The sequence below is a fragment of the Podarcis melisellensis genome (genome assembly GCF_964234715.1).
Source record: "Podarcis melisellensis genome assembly, chromosome: 11".
Taxonomy (NCBI): domain Eukaryota; kingdom Metazoa; phylum Chordata; class Lepidosauria; order Squamata; family Lacertidae; genus Podarcis; species Podarcis melisellensis.
Window position 1 is genome coordinate 36,966,002 of NC_138543.1, and position 19,775 is coordinate 36,985,776.

The 19,775-nt window shown below is 43.9% G+C and overlaps 1 long non-coding RNA gene across 1 annotated transcript; it reads left to right on the forward strand.

Moving 5' to 3' along the window:
* Positions 1–298: 298 nt before the first annotated feature.
* LOC309379926 lies at positions 299–4,166 on the forward strand. The gene is made up of 2 exons (XR_014172683.1): positions 299–482; positions 3,982–4,166. It is a non-coding gene; the product is annotated as an uncharacterized lncRNA (long non-coding RNA).
* The last annotated feature ends 15,609 nt before the right edge of the window (positions 4,167–19,775 follow it).

The following is a 19,775-nucleotide window of genomic DNA, read 5'->3' on the forward strand; positions in this document are numbered from 1 at the left end:
CTTTTAAAAAGAGAGAGAGAGATTTGCAAATTGCTGCAGAATTGTGGACTGCTGAAATTAAGATTCGGAAAATGAGAAACCTAGCAAGCCAAAATCAACATATTAGTCATATTTGTTAGCTGCCCAGTTTTGGCTCAGAGTCCATCCATTCTCCTGTTCTTGAGTGTCATCCAATTAAACACACAAATCTCTTCCTAGACAAACACCACTCTGCCTCTGCCTCCGCCAGGAAAAAATGGTTTATTAGTGCCTTAGAATACTGTAAATAACTAGTTCCGGGTTTTAGCTGCTATCGGCTTGAAGCTTAAGGATTACCATTTTCCCCTCAAGCTCCACCAGCTCTCCTCCCTCTGTTTTCTTTTCCACCCATTATCCTTCAGCTAGACCACATTCTCCACAAATCACTTCAGGTTAAGAGTTTATGCTGCCCCACAACCTCTGCTCCTCAACACCCCACCCCCCCAAAGAAGTTTTGTTATATGGTATGTATAATTTTCAACTGTTATTTCGGCTTTTTTATGTATATTCAACAAACCCAGTTTTAAAGCATAAATAAAATTTAGCTCCTAAGAACAAGTCCTCTTGGACAGGGCTTGCAGGCTGTCGGTTAATTAGCTTCAAGGGAGATATTTCCTTCCTCTGAATGTTCTTCTGGAATGAAGTTATTACCTAAACAAACTCTAAGGTTTCAGGCCTCTGAGAAAGGAATATTGCTCCTATCCATCTATTCTGTAATTTCTTAACTCATAAAAGAAATTCCAGTATTGACCGCTCCCCGCTTAAAGCGGGGGGCGCCCTTTGCGTGGACGCGCGCAGCCCTAGATCTGGAGCGGCCCCATCAGCATAGGCTTGGCTTTGCCTTCCCTCAGGTGGGATACCTGGAGGTCTCCGCCTACCTCAGTCAGTTGTCCAATCCCACCTGGGGGAAGCGTTGCCAAGGAGACCAGGCCAGGTAGGGGAGGGATTACCTGCCCACACAATAGAGGGAGGATCTTACCTGGGAATCCTCACTTGGCTCCAGAGCTTCTCCCACCCTGCCCACCCTCAGTTAATGTCTTCTTTTGCAGATTAACTTTTCTTCATAGGTTTTGCAGGTTAACTTATCTTCACAGGTATGCGGGTGCTGCTATGTTAAAGGGCCGGAAAGGAATTTCCCTGCATTGGCAGGTTTTGCCTTTCCCGTAGCAAAACGTCACAACTTTGGCGGTATCAGGCCTTGGGCGGAATCCTTTAGTCCATCTTCCTCTTTGCGGCGGCGATACCAGGGTTCCCCGTTAAAGGGGTTTTCTGAAGGGAGGCTTTGACCGTACGCTGAAAGGTCGTCATTGCTCTCCCCTGCGGCGCCGGCGTTACAGGGGCGGCTATCTCTGCTTGAACATATGTTCTCCTGAGCCGGCCCACCCCACCCCCACACACACACTGGATAACCCTGATGCTCCCTAGGTCCCCGGCTGGGGACTGGGGAGGGAGAACGGCCAATGCCTGAGCCAAGGTCTACCCACATTTGAAATTTAATAAAGTTGTGGCCAATTTAATCCCATAGCACGTTGTCTTGAGTCGTTATTCCACATGATGGGGGGACCACGCGGGATCTGGGGACTCCGCCTGTCCACGCAATTACTGTTTTCAAAGGCCCAAAACTCAAGTGCATGTCCTGTTTTCCTTGTGACTTTCCTCAACCTGGTGCCCTCCTGATAAAAGTTAGACTGCAGCCTCTGGAGGGCATCAGATTGGGGAAAGGGACTTTAGGTTGTACAGAAACACCTGCAGGCAAATTCAGACAGAAGAAAAACTGGAATTTACGCAGGCTAGTTCTTTTAAGCAGCAAGTCGTTGCAGGGGTAAGCCGTTCCCTGTTGTGTCCTGTTTGTTGGAGGCTAGCTCATGCTAGGAGCAAAACTTTGGACTAGATGTGTTTGTACATCCTTAGAAAATGGATTACATACAGAGGGGCTATCCTGCTTTGTTTTCATAATAGTCCTGTGATGAAGGTTGAGAGGTGAAAAGAACTGCAAGAAGCAGCCTACGCCCTGGTTCTTTTTACTTCAGTGATATGCAGTCAGTGGACTAGGGGTACTAAGCTAGTCTCCTAAATGTTTCCCTGGCGTCTCCTTCCCAAAGCACATGAGATGTGATGATCCAATGGGTCCAAGAGCCCTCCAGCCACCTTTCCAAAGCTTTCCTGGCTTTGGGAATGAGGCAGGAGGTCTCCAGCACCCTGTCAGAGACCTTCCCAAAGCCCATGCAACATTGCCACCACCTCACCAATTGCCCTCGCTAGCTCTGGTTCCCTACGAAAAATTTCAGCACACACCTGCCACCCTTTCATTTCAAAGGCATAATTGTACAGATTGGCAGCCTCCTCTGAATTCCATGTGGAGTTTATTTCATGGCAGGGTGGCAAAAGTTCACCTGCACCCACAACAGCACTGATTTGGCTGGAGGTCCTTAGAGGTTGCTTGCAGTATCTTTGTAAGGTTAGTGAGCTGGCTTGGGTGCACTTTTTATGTTGCAGTTGGAAGGTTCTGCCCAAAGGCACCTTCAGCCCTGCAAACCATGGACAACATCCACCTATAGCAACATGGTTTGAGGCCTGGCTTCCTGAAGAAACACCAACTTCCACAGCAACTTGCCTGTAGACTTGGCTCTTCAGAGGTCCTTCTCCAAATGATTCTCAGGTGAAGATGGCCTCTGTGGCACCCCAGCAAGTTAACACCTAGTTAATGTATTTTTTTTCCATTTTTTCCCCACCTGAAAGAGTTTTTCATAGATGTGGGTGCCTTTACTGTTCCATTGATTTAGCTGGGAGGTTTGTTTGTTTTGTATTTTTATTCCATTGCTTTGGTAAACTGCCCTGATAATTGCCTGTGGCATACAAGGGTGGCATAAAAATCTGGTGGAGGCATTGACTGATAGACAAATAAACCTCTGTCCATCTGAGTTCAAGTAAAGAAGCAGCTCATCAACTCCCACTTCACAAAGAACCACAGGTATCCCTGCCTCTTTCTTTTAATCTCAGGGGAAGGCCCAGGTGGGAGAAAATCAGGATGCCTCATGAAATTAGTTGTTTCCATTTACAAACCAGCAATAACAACTCTCATCTCAGTCCAAAACAGGGGTGTGTGTTATCAGATGGATGCTGCCCCTTGCCTTCATCCACAGGGTCCCATTCATTTCAAAGGCATAATTGTACAGATTGGCAGCCTCCTCTGAATTGCATGTGGAGTTTATTTCATGGCAGGAAGTGAGGGATGGGGGAGAAATGAAATTCAGTTGACACTAAAAGCCCAGTTTACCTAATCTGCACTGAAAAATGCTTGGGGGGGGGAATGTAAACATTAGGAGCACTTTGCACTAAAATGCTGAGAAGTTTTTTCCTGAGAACTTTTAAGAAGAAAATTGCAAACTGATGTGAAAATGTGGAGAACCGAACTTAAGGCTGGAAAAATGAGAAACTGAGAGAAACCAGAATTGACAGATTCACCCAACCCTACAGGGAATACCAGGTGTACACCAGAGTTCCTGCATCCTGATTAGTTTTCTGCATTGGGTGGGATTTTTTCATTGCTTAATTGCAATTTAGCCGAGATTTAAATAATGTCTCTTGTAGATATTAAAGACCTCTGCTAATGATACACACAGAGATGTTAATCCTTGCCTGTTAATACGCAATTACTTTCAAAGTCACTGTGTGGGTTTCTTGGCACCGTGTAGCTGCAAGGCCTTGAAGCCAAGAAAGAAAGAAAGAAAGAAAGAAAGAAAGAAAGAAAGAAAGAAAGAAAGAAAGAAAGAAAGAAAGAAAGAAAGAAAGAGGGGGAAGTTGCTTGCAGCTCTTTGCAGCTCTGAGGATCGCAGTGCCTCTTGCTAGAAACATGTGCTTTGCTCTCTCTCATTGCCTTGTGAAGTTAGCCCCAAATATTTGTGTGGGAGAAGGTCAAAAGTGTCAGGTGACACGCTTTCCACTCTGTCTTTCCTTTTGCAGAAGCTGTGATGCTGAACCCAACAAAAAGAACGCACAGTGCCAGGCAGACATGGGCAACGCTGACCTGCCCCTTTCATGGCTGATTAATATGGCTTGCTCTGCTCTCTGACACGGGCAGATTCCTGGGCAACAGGTGACTTGTATTACATTCTGTTGAATTTTTAACACGATGTGCTCCAACTGCAGCTTAATGGTGGGCGAGTAATCTTTTCTGTAGATACTCAAAATGCATTTCATTCACAGAGCCCTGATAGGATTAGAGGAGGCATTAGAGTAATTAAGGTCAGGGGGACTGCCATTTACTAAATCCCTAAGCCCAACTCTTTACTCCAATATTATTCGGGAATATTGCAGGTCAAAGGGTCAACTGCTATAGTCTCTTGCCTTCTGTCTGGCCGTAACATATGGGTACATTTTCATGCAGACAATGCCAAACTTACAATAAGCCGGGCTTTTGTGGGTGCCTGCCTCGCAAATGAAATGCAAACTAATAACTGTCGGCAGAGCCTCTCAGCGATTGCACCTGCACATTATGACCCATCTGGCAAAACATCTGAGGAATATTGCTTTCACGATATCAAGGTGTGGATCTGTGCACAACTTAATTTCAAATGAGCTCATCCAAGATACAATCAAAACTTGATTTCAGCAATGAAAAAAAAAGTCAGATATCCCAAAACGTTTGGCTCACCAATCAGTTCATGAATTACAGAATTGTGATGACTTGCTTATTTTATTTAAAATTATAGACCACTGCTTGTTGTAAAAATAACACAATTCACAGAATAAAATCAACAAAATAACAAACAAACAAATATCAGTGCCAAGGAATGCCTGCATGATCAGCTAGGTTTTCACCGGCCAGAAGAATGCCAGTGCTATAGGTATCCCTTAAGCCTGGGTGATGCATTGATACATTGTCCAGCACCGGTTTGAGGGCCAGAACACAATGGTACCATCACCCAGCGGCATATCACAGGTGGGGTTTGCCTGCCTTACCTTCCTTTTCCACTGCCTCCTTCCTCCCTGCACCAGGTGCTGCCAGTGGCGGGAGCGGGGGCAGTTTCAGCCCAGCGCCCAATGGTGCCCCTTCCTTTTCAACTTTGTGACGTATCACTATATTGCTTCCTTTGTTGTAGTGTGATAAAAGTAACTCTTACCAATGTTCAGTTGGGGTACAAGTGCATGTAGACTAGAGGGGAGTGGCTGATACTTCCTCTTTTACCACTTGCTTAAACATCTGAAGAGAAGAGAAGAGGGTTGATGGACCCTCATCTCATGCTCTAATAAATGTGTATAGATCAGGGGCAGAGCTTCTACCACAGACCTCCACCCCACAATCCAAACAGTGGGAGGGCCTGTCTGCAACAGATTTCTGCTTTCTGCAACAGACTTTATGAAATTGCACTACCTGGCCATTTACAAAGGCGGCCTTCTGGTGGGATCCGTAGGAGATGATTGCATTGCTTGTCATGAGTCTTCCCTGTCTGCGTTAGGTCATGGTTTCCTACAGAATCAGACTTCATCTATTTATTTAGATCCCTAGGCTACTCTATCCTTCAGGCTCGATCAGGGTGCAATTTAAAAATATAAGACATGGTAAAAATATATAGCACGTATCATTAAATATATATATGAAAACATACAATTAAAATAACCTCACACTAAAATAACCCCTGTCTTTATTTCTGACTACTAAATAAATGCCTGTATTCAGGGCTAAGGTCAGTTAAGAGAAAAAAAGGGAGTGGTATTTACTGTAGGCTATTAGAATGTGTGTAATGTGTGGGGAAATGTTTCATCTTATCTGGAAGCCTATGTCTACTGCCTCCTTCATTCCCTCAAGCCTCCATTTCAAAATATAGGCTCCCTTTGGGCTTCAGGCATCCTTAGACAGCTCCTGGAAAAAAGCTTTACATTATGAGATGAAGATGAGAAAAATTAGCAGTTTGTTTTCTTTGCTCTCCCATCGTTCTGCACCTGTGTTTTAGACTTTGGCACCACTACAGTATAAGGCCCCCTTCCATGGGACCACCCGTTTCCTGAAAAGGTGGTGATGACAATTCCACATTTTTTTCAACCTGGGTGGGCAAATTCACTGAACTTTCAGGGGATGGCATAGCAGAGGGGAAGGGGAATGGCACTGCTCTGCCACCAGCCTCCTAGAACCAGTTGTTTCTCATTTGGGACGGAATACCCAGTAGAAATGATGCTAAATCATGATGCCGTGCCATTACAGGGGTGTGTGTGGAGAGATGGCTGACCCCTGTAGTTTATTACCCACATCTTGTAATGGGTGATACCCTGCCTTTGAGATTCCATATAGCGGTAGGGAACTGGATCTGACCAGTGAGCCTGATCTTTCTCTCCCCCAGCCTTGTTGGCCAAGTTTGGCATGTGGGTGGAGCCAGTCACCTGACATCGCTGCCACATGCAGCACCATGAGCTATTTGTCAGGGCTTACATAGATAGCATTGTGCGATCAGCTGATCGGAGACTTGCCGTCTTAGAAATCAAACTCAGCTGATTTGGCACAGTGTCTCTTGCACTTGGCAACGAAGGCGGAGCCAGCCTGACTTTCTGCTGCCATCAAAACTCAAGCCTCCCTACGGCTAGAACTGACCCTGTCATGCAGAAAATTGACACAGAGCTACTTCAGGTGGTAGAATCAAACGGAAGGCAGGGATTTATGTTTGAATGGCAAAGCAAACCTTCAGCACGTGGGGTGCCATTTAGTGCTCTACTTCAGGCAACAAAAAATGTCTTGGACCAACACTGGCTGCAAGTCAGTCTATAGCCTCACCTCCTATCAACTCTCTTCACACACATGACCCCTACTCTCAGCACAGTGAAAATAATCAGAAAGAGGAAAGCAACTGTTGGTGGGAAGCCTGAATGCTGAATGCCCCACAAGCATTAATAGTGTTCCCCAAACTTGGGTCTCCAGCTGTTTTTTGGACTACAACTCCCATCATCCCTAGCTAGCAAGACCAGCAGTTGGGGATGATGGGAAACACTGCATTAGAAGATCCAACAATGGCCTTACACCATTGTCATGATCAAGGGTAGCCAGCATGACACACCTTCAAGATGTGGTTGAACTCTAGCTCTCGTCATCCCTGAGCACAATGGCCAGGGCTGATGGGAGTTGGAGTCCAACAACAATACAAAATGACAGATAGTTTGACCTGGTTTACAACAGCTTCCTATGTACTGCTGATGGGGGAAAGGAGAAAAAGGTTTGGGGGGGGAGAGTCGCTACAGAATTTGGCATGCTGCTGGCATTTAGCTAAGTGAAAAGAGAGAGAGGGGTCTACTTAATTTCTCTTATTACTGGCTGCTTTACAACTAGACTAAAGATTAGTTGGACTTGCATTTTAAGCAATAAGCATCTGTCACCTCTACAGCTTGGCAGAAAGAGCTGTGTAGCTGGGAAAAGATTATTGTAGCTCGACTCCTACACTAATAACCAAATCTTTCCTCACACTTGTCAGTAGCTTACAATTGTCAGCAATAATTTCTGGGATTCCTGGAAATCATTCCTCAAAAGAAAGAAGCATTTTGCCTGTTGGTATTTAATATGTAGATTCAAGACTTTAATTTAAACATTAGGCCTTTAATGAAATGTATTCAACAAACATTTTCGCTTCTACTTGGAAAGTGGCTTGCTTGTTTGCGATGCTTCTGTGCACGTCTTAAGATATTGTAACCAAATTTTGCATGTTGGTTGCCTGATATCAAGAAATGGGTTTTCATCCGAGTTTGGTTACAACTGGACACCATTTTTATTTCAAAACGGCACTTTTTTGTTTTGTTCTTGGAATTCTGGGTACTAAACAACACTGGGTACAAAACCACTAGTATTCTATAAGTGGAGAAGCTTCACTTGTGAGTTATCATTTATTTAGTATCCTTCCTATTTTCCACCATGGGACTTAAGGCAGCAGACATGGGAATTCCCAGGGTGTCTCTCATCCAGACAGTGCCCACCTTGAAACAGTTTCAGCAAGAGAACTCCATCATATGCTCTGTGCTCTGGGATCCCTGTGAACTTTGCTACCCTGCATATTTGTCTAAACATGGCCAAACTAGGACCTCCAGCTGTTTTGGGACTACAATTCCCACCATCCCTGACCTCCAGTCCTGTTAGCTAGGGATGATGGGAGCTGTAGTTCCAAAAGAGCTGGAGGGCCAAGTTTGGCCATGCCTGGTCTAAAAGCTCTCAATATTTTTTGCCTCTTCATTTGATTTTGTAATGAACAAGTTTGAACATTACAGCATGTGCATTTGTGACCTAGTCCTATAATTGTTTTTATGCTTGACATTTTTTTATTTGCCCTGAGTAAAAATAAGTTTTACAGCTATAGACCAGTTATATGTGAGCACATCTATTTGATGAACGACTTCCCTTGTTTCATAACTCCCACCATACTCGTTCCATTTTGCTAATTTTTACTGAAGAACAAGAACATCTATGCAATGCTTTTTAGCATTCCCAGCTTGTATAAAGCTAGTCTCACTCCCTCTTCCCCCGAGCTGGCATTGATTTCACCGTTTAGTGCACTTTTACATTTTTATTTTGTGGAGGGAGGGGGGAAGTCCCTTAACTAGCAAATTGGCCAACCCTGTTTCTCCCACAGCAGCTGGGTTGCCAGATGCAAAAAAAACAGGGGTCCTGTGCTTCAGAGCATCTGCTACACTTGAGGACACTTCAGAAAGCTCAGCCGGTGCAGCAAGCAGCAATGTATCTCCTGAAAGACATCATTCTGCGCTATCACATGACTCTGCACTAGTCTATGTTTCTCCTTAAGGCATTACCTCAAGGCACCGATCTTGATCTTTAAAGCACAAAATGGCTGGGATTCAACATATCTAGAAGTCTCTCTGTTCTCTTGTGTCTGACTGCAGTATCTTTTAGACCAAGGGAATCTTTTTCAGCCCAGGGACCACATTTCTTTTTGGGCAACTTCCTGGGGTCCCATGTCAAAGGCTAACATGGGCAGAACAATGACTTAAGAATAAATAAGTAGTAGTAGTAGTAACAGTTTATAATATAAAAACACAAAAATACATACCATAATAACAAACAATAACTCCCCAGCCCACAGACAGTTTTAAAGGCCATATATATGTGTGTAAATATATATGTGTGTAAATTAAACCATACATCCTGAAGACACCACAGTCTCTGCTGTCCCTCATTCCAAGGAAATCGAACCCTGGGTAAGCGCTTGGAACCCCTGGAATCCTGCACTGCTCAGAGATTGGGGTGGTACGTAACAGTATAATCAACCTTCAGGGTCACAGAAAGGAGGGAGAATTGGTGCAATGAAGGATTTCCTTTTTTAATGCAAATCACAGCTTCAAGGGAGGGGTATTTGTCATGCCCACAAGAAGGATGGAAACAATTGCATTCTCCCTGTCTATAGCTGCAGTAATTCTGATCATTATAAGCACACATGTCTCAATCTACTGTTTGAATTCAAAAAATAAAAATAAAGGTTAAATGCAACAACACATAAATGTGATTTAAATGTATGCTGGGGGTGTGACCAAGGGTTATACAATTCCCTAAAAGCACACAGCTTTCCCCCAAAGAATTCTAGGAACTGTAGTTTGTTAAGGGTGCTGAGAATTGTAGCTCAGTGAGGGGTAAATAACAGTTCTCAGAAGTCTTTGGCTGAAGCTCTGTATTTTAAATGTATGCTGTGGATATGTCATAACTAGTTTGGCCCTAAGAGATGGTATCTTTTATTAATATCTTCTATCCACTAAGTTATAATATGAAGTATATTTCATATTTGCATCTGATCACTATCCCCAAATCCTCACAATTTCAGATCTAACCTGAGACTTAGCTCAGCTAGATGGCATTGTCAATACCAACTTCAATTTCTGCTGCTTGTGGTTCATGACCATTTTCATGTCATATTTACAAGATGGCTATTTCTAGGAGAGCCCCTACTGGTGTTCGCCTCCCACCAGTTCTGAGAATAGGCCATTTAAGCCAGCCATCTGTTTTCTGTCTTTTACCAGTTTACCAGTTGCTGATCTACAAATGAATATTCCCAAAGGAAAGGTTAGTTCAGAATCTTCCAAGATCTATGAAGACAGCTCCACATTAATAGCAATCCTCTCAGCCAGGAGAGATAAGAAACATCTGCTACAAGTGGCCTATGCAAAGACTTGGCCCAGATAGATTCAAATTATTTACCATGTTGGCTCCAGGATCTGCAGAACAGAACTAGATGAGGTTAGTCAAACAAAAACTCTATGGCTGGAAGCCAAAATGCTACTTTACACTAGTTTTGCACTGGTGGGATTTTAAAGTTTTGTTTTCTTTGAACAGCCCCTCCCCCCAAAAAAATGCCACATCACAAACTTCTTCTGCAATAGCCCTTTAAAATGTTTTTGTCATATAGCATAGTGAGGGGTGGGGAGAAAAGGCTGTTCAAGAAACACAACTTCAAAGCACTTTGGGGCACACAACTTTTATTTGTCTAGAGGTTGTTTAGATCCTAACCTACTGGTTTAGTGTAGCATTGACTCCTCAGGCATGATTCCTTAAGGAAATATCCTCAGTAGTGTGTGTGTGCGCGTGCGCGTGCGTGTGCGCGTGTGCATGTGCGCTCCATAATGTTCCTATTTCCAAAAGTTGCTGAATTTTCTTTATCCCAGTTAGCATCTGTATTGGATTTGAATTGATTTTTTTAGTATGTTCTGTTGTTGTTTTAAGCAATAATAATGAGCTCCCTCCAGTGGTACCATGGCTCTGGAGGTACCATGCCTCCAAATACCAGTCATGACCTACCTGTAGGTCTTTCAGAAGCATCCCATTGGCCACGATGATGTGAGCATGTTGGACTAGAAGGGTCTCTAACCTGATCCAGCAGGGCTCTTCTTACATTCCTAAATTGACAGAGGGAATAGTAGTTCGCACTGACATTTGTGTTTCTTACTTGTGCTTCACATTTCATTTGCATATCTTTAATTAGGTCCAAGATGGGTTGCTTAATTATTCTGACAAGTTGTCAAGGATGTTTTGAATCCAAAAATAGAACACAAGACAGTTCATTTCTGCTTTCCTATAACTTTCTCAGGGACACAGGTGGCACTGTGGTCTAAACCACTGAGCCCTGTGGGCTTGCTGATCAGAAGGTCGGCAGTTCAAATCCCAATGATGGAGTGGGCTCCCGTTGCTCGGTCCCAGCTCCTGCCAACCTAGCAATTTGAAAGCACACCAAAAAGTGCAAGTAGATAAATAGGTACCACTCTGGTGGGAAGGTAAATGGTGTTTCCGTGGGCTGCTCTGGTTTCAGTGTTCCATTGCACCAGAAGTAGCTTAGTCATGTTGGCCACATGACCCAGAAAAACTCTCTGTGGACAAACACTGGCTCCCTCAACCTGTAAAGCGAGGTCCTTTACCTTTACCTTTTTTTATAACTTTCTCAATGAATGTTCTCAGAATGGTTTTACAACCAGTCTTTTTTTCCAGGGTACCCTGGGAATTGTAACTTTGTGGAATCTATTAAGAATTCCCAGTATCCTATTTTTAAAAACTACATTTCCTAAGGTTCTTTGGGGGAAGCTATGACTGTTTAAAGTGGTGTGACACAGTGCAAATGGGGCCCATGAATTTTTAAAGCCAAAGCATCCATTTTCCTTGGCATTTCTAAGTGGCAGAAACTTATGGAAAGAGAGAGAAGTTACTATAAATGAAATTCTGATGAGGCTGAAGTGAAATTGTCTTTAAGTGATTAAACAATGTGCATTTATGGAAAGAAGATGTCTGGGCCCTTGGGCAAAGGGCGGGTGTGGGTTGTGTGGGGAGGGTCTCTCGATTTGTTTATAAATGGATATCTGCTTCTACTGAAGCCACTTCCTGTTGGTTCCTGCTAAGAGATCCACTGCCCTCAAATGTTTTGAAGGCTGGAGTTCTGTTTGTCGTTTATCCAAATCTAAACAGCTTAACCTCAGCAATATTCACTTTAAGGCTGCACAAGACGAACGTAAACAGTGGATCATAGTAGCAAGCTGCCCAGTGCCATTCAAGCAAAGGTGTATTTTAAACCACATTCAGAGGTTAAGACAACGAAGACCTTCTGCGAATTCTACAGAACTGGAAAGAGAAACGCCGAGGCAAAACAGAAATAGAATATTAGCAAACTCTTAGCTGAAAGGACGAAAGAAGCCCCAGGCAGGGTCGTTCCTTCCATATGATACCTGTCAGGGAACCGCCATCGGAGCCAAGAGTGGAGGTAAGGCTCCCTAGCGATGCAGGAGAAGGGCCCAGTAGGGAGAGAGGGAACACTTCCTCTGAGGAAGGAAATCAGCGTGACACCAGGAAGAAAGGGGAGCAGGGAAGGGCTTCGGAGAGATGGCTCCAAGACTCTTCCACAGAGACCAGCGGGGAGAGCCCAGGACCTCCGCTGGCCACACCCACTCTGCGCAGAAAACTTCCGCGCAGGGAGGCTAGGCGGAGACTTGGTGTCAAAGAGCTTTTATGCTGGAAGAAGTTCAGGAAACGCCCACTGACGGATTCTGCCAGTGACTGACACAGCCACGGAGAAAGGGCTGTCCAGCCAGGGAAAGGTTTAGCCAGACAACGTTGCCAAGAGCAGCGGCCACTTACGCATGAGCAACCCCAATTCCCTTTACAATACTTAAAGAGAGTTTGTGTGGTCTGGGACGACCCATCCCAGTTTTTACATCCAGTCAGTTGAGACGGTACCATATAATGACAGAGGAGTGGCATGAACCCCTTCTCATCTCCATGTAGATAGATGGTGTCCAGTTCAACTGGACCTTCTACACGAATTGAGCCAAATCATGCGGCGGTCCAGTTTGTGGTATGCTTCAGGAAAAGGTGACATGAACTGGGCCTCTGTGCAACTGATCATGCAGGCAGAAAGCCCAGTTCACACCAGATGTTCCACACTTGGTAGAGGGGAAGCAAGGGTGGCCCAAAGGATTTCAAAAATCTACAGCTCCCCAAATTTTGTGATGCAGTTCGCCAACCAAAAAATGTTCTAAAGGGAATAGATGGAAGAAAAGATGTAGAACATGTATGTACTGAAACTCTGAAAAACGATATATTAAAAAAAATGTGTACAAAAATGATTATATGCGGGGAAAGAATGCACAACATACTAGTGAAATATAATGTATATAAGGTACCAGGGCAGATTATAACACTACATTATACAAGCACACAGATAATACTGTTATATATAATTATTAAACAAGTAAAACCATTCCAAATGGAACAGAACAGGATAGCTCAGTCAGTAGAGCATGAAAATCTTAATCTCAGGGTTGTGGGTTTGAGCTCCACATTGGGCCCAAAGATTCCTGCATTGCAGGGAGTTGGACTAGATGACCCTTGGGTCACTTCTAAGTCGACAGTTCTATGATGCTATGATTCTAGAGTACATTAGGGAAACATGCTTGCCAAAAAAATATGTGTACATTAAGCAAAATTGCATACAGAAATGTGCATATTCAGAGGAATGAGCAGGAAATGTATATAAACTTTGTAAGGAAATGGACCAAACTGAACATAAGGTTAGAACAATGAGAGAGGACCTGAAGAGGACAGATTTGTCCATCCCTAATACAGAGATCACCTAACCACGCATCTCCCCAGGATGGTGAGATGTAGTTGGCTGTTATTTAAATTGTAATTATTCTTCCTAAATTTGCATCTCTACAGATAAATTAGCATCGACTTTCATCCTTTTTTCTGTTTATTTATGCATCCTGTATTTCACCCATAGTGGCCCTCAAAGCACTACACATTGCCACTCAGCCATTAAGCTCACTTCAGTAATAACAACAACAACAATAATAAATCAGCATGGTGTGGGGGAGGAAGAATGTTTGAAACCGTGTGTTTCTGTATTGACTGTCTTGTGAAGGTCAAGGTCCCAGACCAAGGTCCCATAAAGTATTGCTGATGGGGCTGGTTAGGTAAATCCTAGCCAAAGAGTTCTACTCTGAGTATAGAACCATTGAAATGAATAGACTTCATTTAGTCATGTACATTAATTTAAACATATCTACTCAGAGCAGAACTAGCAGTGGATCTTCCTCAATGAATCATCTGAATTAATTCATAAACATATTAATTCACACATTTATGTAATATATATATGATCTGAAGCAGAACAATTCTTTATAGCTAATTTGCTATTATTAATGATTTAGGCGTTTCTTCAAGTCACAGAAGATAATGAAAAAACAAAGTTTTCCAGACCACTGAGGGACTGCAAACAATTAATTCAACACCAGTGTTTACACTCATTTCTCTCATTTCCCCCTCTTTGCTTTCTTCAGCAAATCCAGCTTAAAGGATGACATTCTTCTTCCATCTTCATGCAGTTAATTAAGTTTCCTCATACTGGGAGCAAATAAATTCTGAAAACCATCCACACACACACACACCCTGCACTTTCAACTATTGCAAAAAAAAGAAAAGAAAAGAAAAGATGGTTTCTCATCTGGTTTTTGCCCTCTGAGTCAACTGTGTTTCTCTGAAATACACATTTACAAGAAGCTGATTGTTGAGACATTTACACTCTATAAAGAAATCATAGTGTGGACTTTAAATGCGCACACACTGTTTCCATTGGGTCGAGGCCTGTGACTCACTGGTAATGCAAGTTCAATCTCTAGCATCTTCAGGTATGGCTGGGAAATACTTCTGAAGACCTGGAGAGCTCTGCCAGTCAATGTAGAGATAATAGTGAGCCAGCTGAAGCAATTATATGACTCACAGATATGAGCTAGTTGAACCAGTGTTATGAGGCAGCTTCTGATGTGACATTTTTCAGGTGGGATTTGCCAAATGAGCATATTTCTTAGTACTTGTTTAGCTTACAACAAACCAACCCATTATAGGATGCTTTTGCCAAATGCTAAACCAGCCAGGTACAACCAGTGTTGTACACTTAACTCCGTCAGTTTTGAAAGGGGATTCCTCTGTAGGAGTCTGTCCATGTATCTGAATTCCCAGGTATAATGGTGCAGGATCAGAAAGTTTTGAGAAGAAGAAAAAGAGGTAGGATGTGCTGAAATCAGAGTATAGCTGCCATAACTGTCCATAAAATTCACAGCAAGTAGATTAAGCAATTAGGGGCGCGGGTGGCGCTGTGGGTTAAACCACATAGCCTAGGGCTTGCTGATCAGAAGGTCAGCGGTTGAAATCCCTGCGACAGGGTGAGCTCCCGTTGCTCGGTCCCTACTCCTGCCAACCTAGCAGTTCGAAAGCACATCAAAGTGCAAGTAGATAAATAGGTACCGCTCCAGCGGGAAGGTAAACGGCGTTTCCGTGCGCTGCTCTGATTTGCCAGAAGTGGCTTAGTCATGCTGGCCACATGACCCGGAAGCTGTACGCTGGCTCCCTCGGCCAATAAAGTGAGATGAGCGCCGCAACCCCAGAGTCAGCCACGACTGGACCTAATGGTCATGGGTCCCTTTACCTTATATTAAGCAATTATTCTAATTAGGTCTCATATCTTTAGAGTAAAGGAACCTCAGTGAATAGGTTTCACCCTTGTGAGCTTATATTTCATGGTTTGCCTCATCCTGGCCATTACTGTGTCATAGTTCAGTATTATTTAACCATTTCCCCTTTAAAAGAATTGCATTTTCCCATTATGACCTATCCATACATCCCCACCTAGGCACCTTGTATCCTTTGTTTGGCTTTTTCTGTATGTTCATACTAGGGCTACCCCGCTGCTCACTCCTCTCTCCTACCTTCCTGCTGTCCCCCCCCCCACATTAACCCCCAGGAGCTTATGGGTGTTGGAATCCAACATCTGGAGGGCCACCTACTGCAGATCCCTACAATACAGTCTGGAGGATAGCCAAAGACAAAATAAAATGGAATATAAATCAAGATCCTCAGAGGGGCAGTACCACAGGCATACAATGGGTCATCTTTCCAAAAGGAAGGCGAGGAAAGCCCAATGGTTCTGCATGCTTATCCTGAGATCATCTCTGAGAAACATCTGGATGGAACCTGGAAAGCTCTTAATGGGAATATAACTTTGATTAGACGCAACTGTGAATTATATCACAATCTTCTCTGGGGATATGGAGCTCATGAGGCATACAGCTGTCCTTGGAGATCACAGGCAGAAAACGGAGAAGGCACGAATCCTGTCATTTGGGAACTGCGGCAAGGAGTCCAGAAGGCCCCCAAGGCTACAGTCCAATCTAGAGGAGGCCCTTCAATAGTGCCTAATATAATGGAGATGGTCTCTCCTTTGAAGCTTTGCTTTCCCCCTGCCAACATTGCCACCAGCTTCTTTTCGTTCCTTTCCAACCAGCTGTTCTTCATCCAGGTGCTAATCTAATCCAGGCTGGAGAGTGAGATGGGCTGGGAGAGTGCCAGATATCAAGAAGCCAGGCCCAGGCAAAAGATGGAAAGCAGAGCTGAGCCAGACTGATGTGACTCTCAACTTCCATGTCAACATTTTCATGTGTGGTAAAGAAGAGCCTTCCCTTGAACAACTAAGCAAATCACACCTTCTTCATTCAAGTTCTGGACATCCTAGCTCAGAAGCATGCAAAAGCCCACAAAGATCTTTAAGGCTGCAGAGCGGTCTTCATTTCTAAATATACACAGAAATTACCACATGCAAATTTTATGCAAACCAGTGTTGCCTTTCGATGATATGAATTCTCCTTTTTGGCATTTCATATCTGGCTGCTCTGTTTGGAGAGGGGGCTACTGTCATGGCTGGCCTGACCATTAAGCAGAGGGAGATATTGGAAGACAGAACTATCTGCACTAGGTAGCCTCCCCTGGGTCCTGGTCTCAAATGTGCTGTTGCCAATACTGAAGGAAGATTCAACTTCCAACCCAATTGGCTTCTGTTGGTGGAGTGAGGCATGGAGGTACAATCTTGTCCTTTGCCCCAGGCCAACCCAAGCAGCAATTCCAAATCTAGGTTAGACATTTGATCAAAAGTTGAAGGAAAGGTGGATTCCACCAAGAAGGACATAACTGAGCAGGAACATCTCTCATATAAAGTTTAAACTGCATTCAAATAAATGGATGGGAGCTGAGAAAATGAGCCAGGTATTGTAATTGGTTGGAGGGGTTGGGTTTTTTTTTTTAGCCAGTTAGTGACTGACCTACATGTATGTTTGCAACCAGGCCTAAAGGTCAGCCTTAAATTGTTTGGCAGTCTATGCCAATCCTTTCATTATTTTTTTAAAAGCAGGACTGCCAGACTCTGCTATGTTTATTCCAGTGTTTTCATTTTATATCCTAGCAGTTGCTGTTTACAGAGAAAGCAAAGATTTTCCCCTTGCAGAATGTTATCCTGTCTTTGCCCAGATTTTATTCGTGTTTTCCTCTCTCTGTGTGTGTGTCCTTATAACCCTTTGGCGAAGCAATTTGTGAAAGGGGCAAAGAAGAGTGTAATTTTCCTGGCAGGCGAGAGTGTAATTTTGGTAGCTGGAGTATATAGCATGCTCCTAGAACTTCTCCTCCAAAACTTTGCATCCTGTTACAGTCTATCACTTGACTCGGCTGGTAGTTACTTCCCATAGGGGTCATGCACAATTAGCAAAAGCTTTCAGTCAGTGAACACAGGAGCCAAAGTGTCTCTGGAGCACACTCATTCTCACTTGTATGCCCTGGCAACATTAAACTGCACTCCATGCATATACAGCTCATTAAGCCAACCAGTGGCTACTTTCTAAATAATAAGTAGACTGCCTAGAAAGCACATTTTCTCATCAACTCCCCAGAGACTCAAGATGTGCAGCAGGGGCCCTCAGACATACCTGAAGGAGGCATGACCATCCACTGAGTTGGTTGCCACATGCTGACCATTGCTTCATGTGGCGACCTACATCATGGCAGTGAGCACCTTCTCAACTGACTTGGCCGAGACTGACTTCCTGGACAACAAGGAATACGTGAGGGTTTACTTCCTCAGTAGAACTTTGCTTCAGCAACAAGGCCTACACATCCCCTCATGTCTCTGATCTTGCTCTTCAGCCCTGACTTAAAAACATAAGAAGAGCCATAATGGATCTGACCAAAGTCCCATCTCGTTCAGCATTCTAGCCAAGAAGATGCCTCAGGACAAAAAACCAAAAACAAAGGCAGGTTATGACAGCAATAGTGCTCTCCCACTCCCTTATCATAGGCAGTGGTTTTTTCCTTTAAAAAAATGTTTCGGGGTACTCTCATTTTGACTCAAGAAAATCACCATTTGATAATTCAAATCAGGAAAAATAAATACAGTAAATACAACAAAACTGACCAATCACAGAGCTAGATTCCAACTCCTACTTCACACATTAAACGCTTGCTTCTGTCTGAGACTCAGGAAACACCGTGACATGAAATGAGGCCACCATTGGGGGTAGCAACAGAACTGATGATTCACCGTGCTAGAGAAGAAATTTTTAGTTTCTTCTCCCATTAGATTCACAAAATGTTTAGGGGTATGCGTACCCCTGTGTCCCCCCAGAAAAAAGCACTGATTATAGGCACCAGTTGTTACTTCCTTTCATAGGGCAATTGCTCCACCCGCTTTGATCATTTTGGTTGCCCTTATCTGAACCTTTTCCAGCTCTACAATCCATGTAGAGTATGCTTTCCATGAGGTGTGCTGACACGAACTGTGCACAGTGTTTTCCAAATGTGGTTGCCCCACAGATTTGTATAAGGGCATTGCAATGTTGGTAGTTTTGCCAGCTGCCTCCTGGCATGCCCTCAAATCCCAATGACTCATTGGTTTGGACTCCCCAACTCATCCCAGTATAATTCCTGGATCCTGCTTCACTACTGACTGCTATCTGTGGCCCAGCATTGAGAGCGATGGAGGAGAAGCCGCAACCGTTGCTCTCACCCTATGGGCAGGACAGAAGGAAGAGTTCATGCAGAAGGTGTCACAAACCAAGGGTGTAGTTTGAAGGCAGGGAATGCAGCCTCCCTGCTGAAGCTGAAGTTGATGGAAACCACCTGGGAGCTCTGTGTACACCCTCTTAATTTTTGTAATGGAAGCTTATCAATATACAACATGAAATAATGTGCAATATGGGAAAGCAATCCATGTGTATATATTCTGAATTCTGGATAGGGTTAAGGGCCCTCCCATTCTGTGCCCCTCTAGCCTCCCTGAGCCACAGGTAAACAATTCATTCTGAAAAATAGCTCTGTTCAGACAAGTTTCAACCTCTGCATGTACAATGAACATTTCATGGGATGGGCCATAGCTCAGAGCTAGAGCACATGCTTTGTATGCAAAGTGTCCAAGGTTCAATTCATGACAACTCCAGGTAGGGCTGGGAAAGATCCTTGCCTGAAATCCTGCCCATCAGTGTAGACAGTATTGAACCGGGTGCACTGACTTGTTATCAAGCAACTTCCTATGTTCCTGACACTGCACAGTGGGGAAACAGAAGGACTTTTACACACACATGCGCGCGCACACACACACACACTATGTGCATTTGGGGATGTGTCTGCATGTGGGCAGACATGCATGTATCATAGAATCGTAGGATGCATCTTGCGTCTTTGGATGGAGAGAGGTGTGCGAGTGTGTGTCGAAAGTAGCCTAATTTACAAAGGTAACATTTGCCGTCATAGTTCCACTCACTTTTGCCTCTGAATAATAGAATTGTAAAATTGTAGAGTTGGAAGGGGCCATAAGGATCATCTAATCCAATCCCCTGTGATGCAGGAATCTTTTGCCCAATGTGGGGCTCAAACTCATGACGTTACGATTAAGAGCCTCATGCTCTACTGACTGAGCTATGCC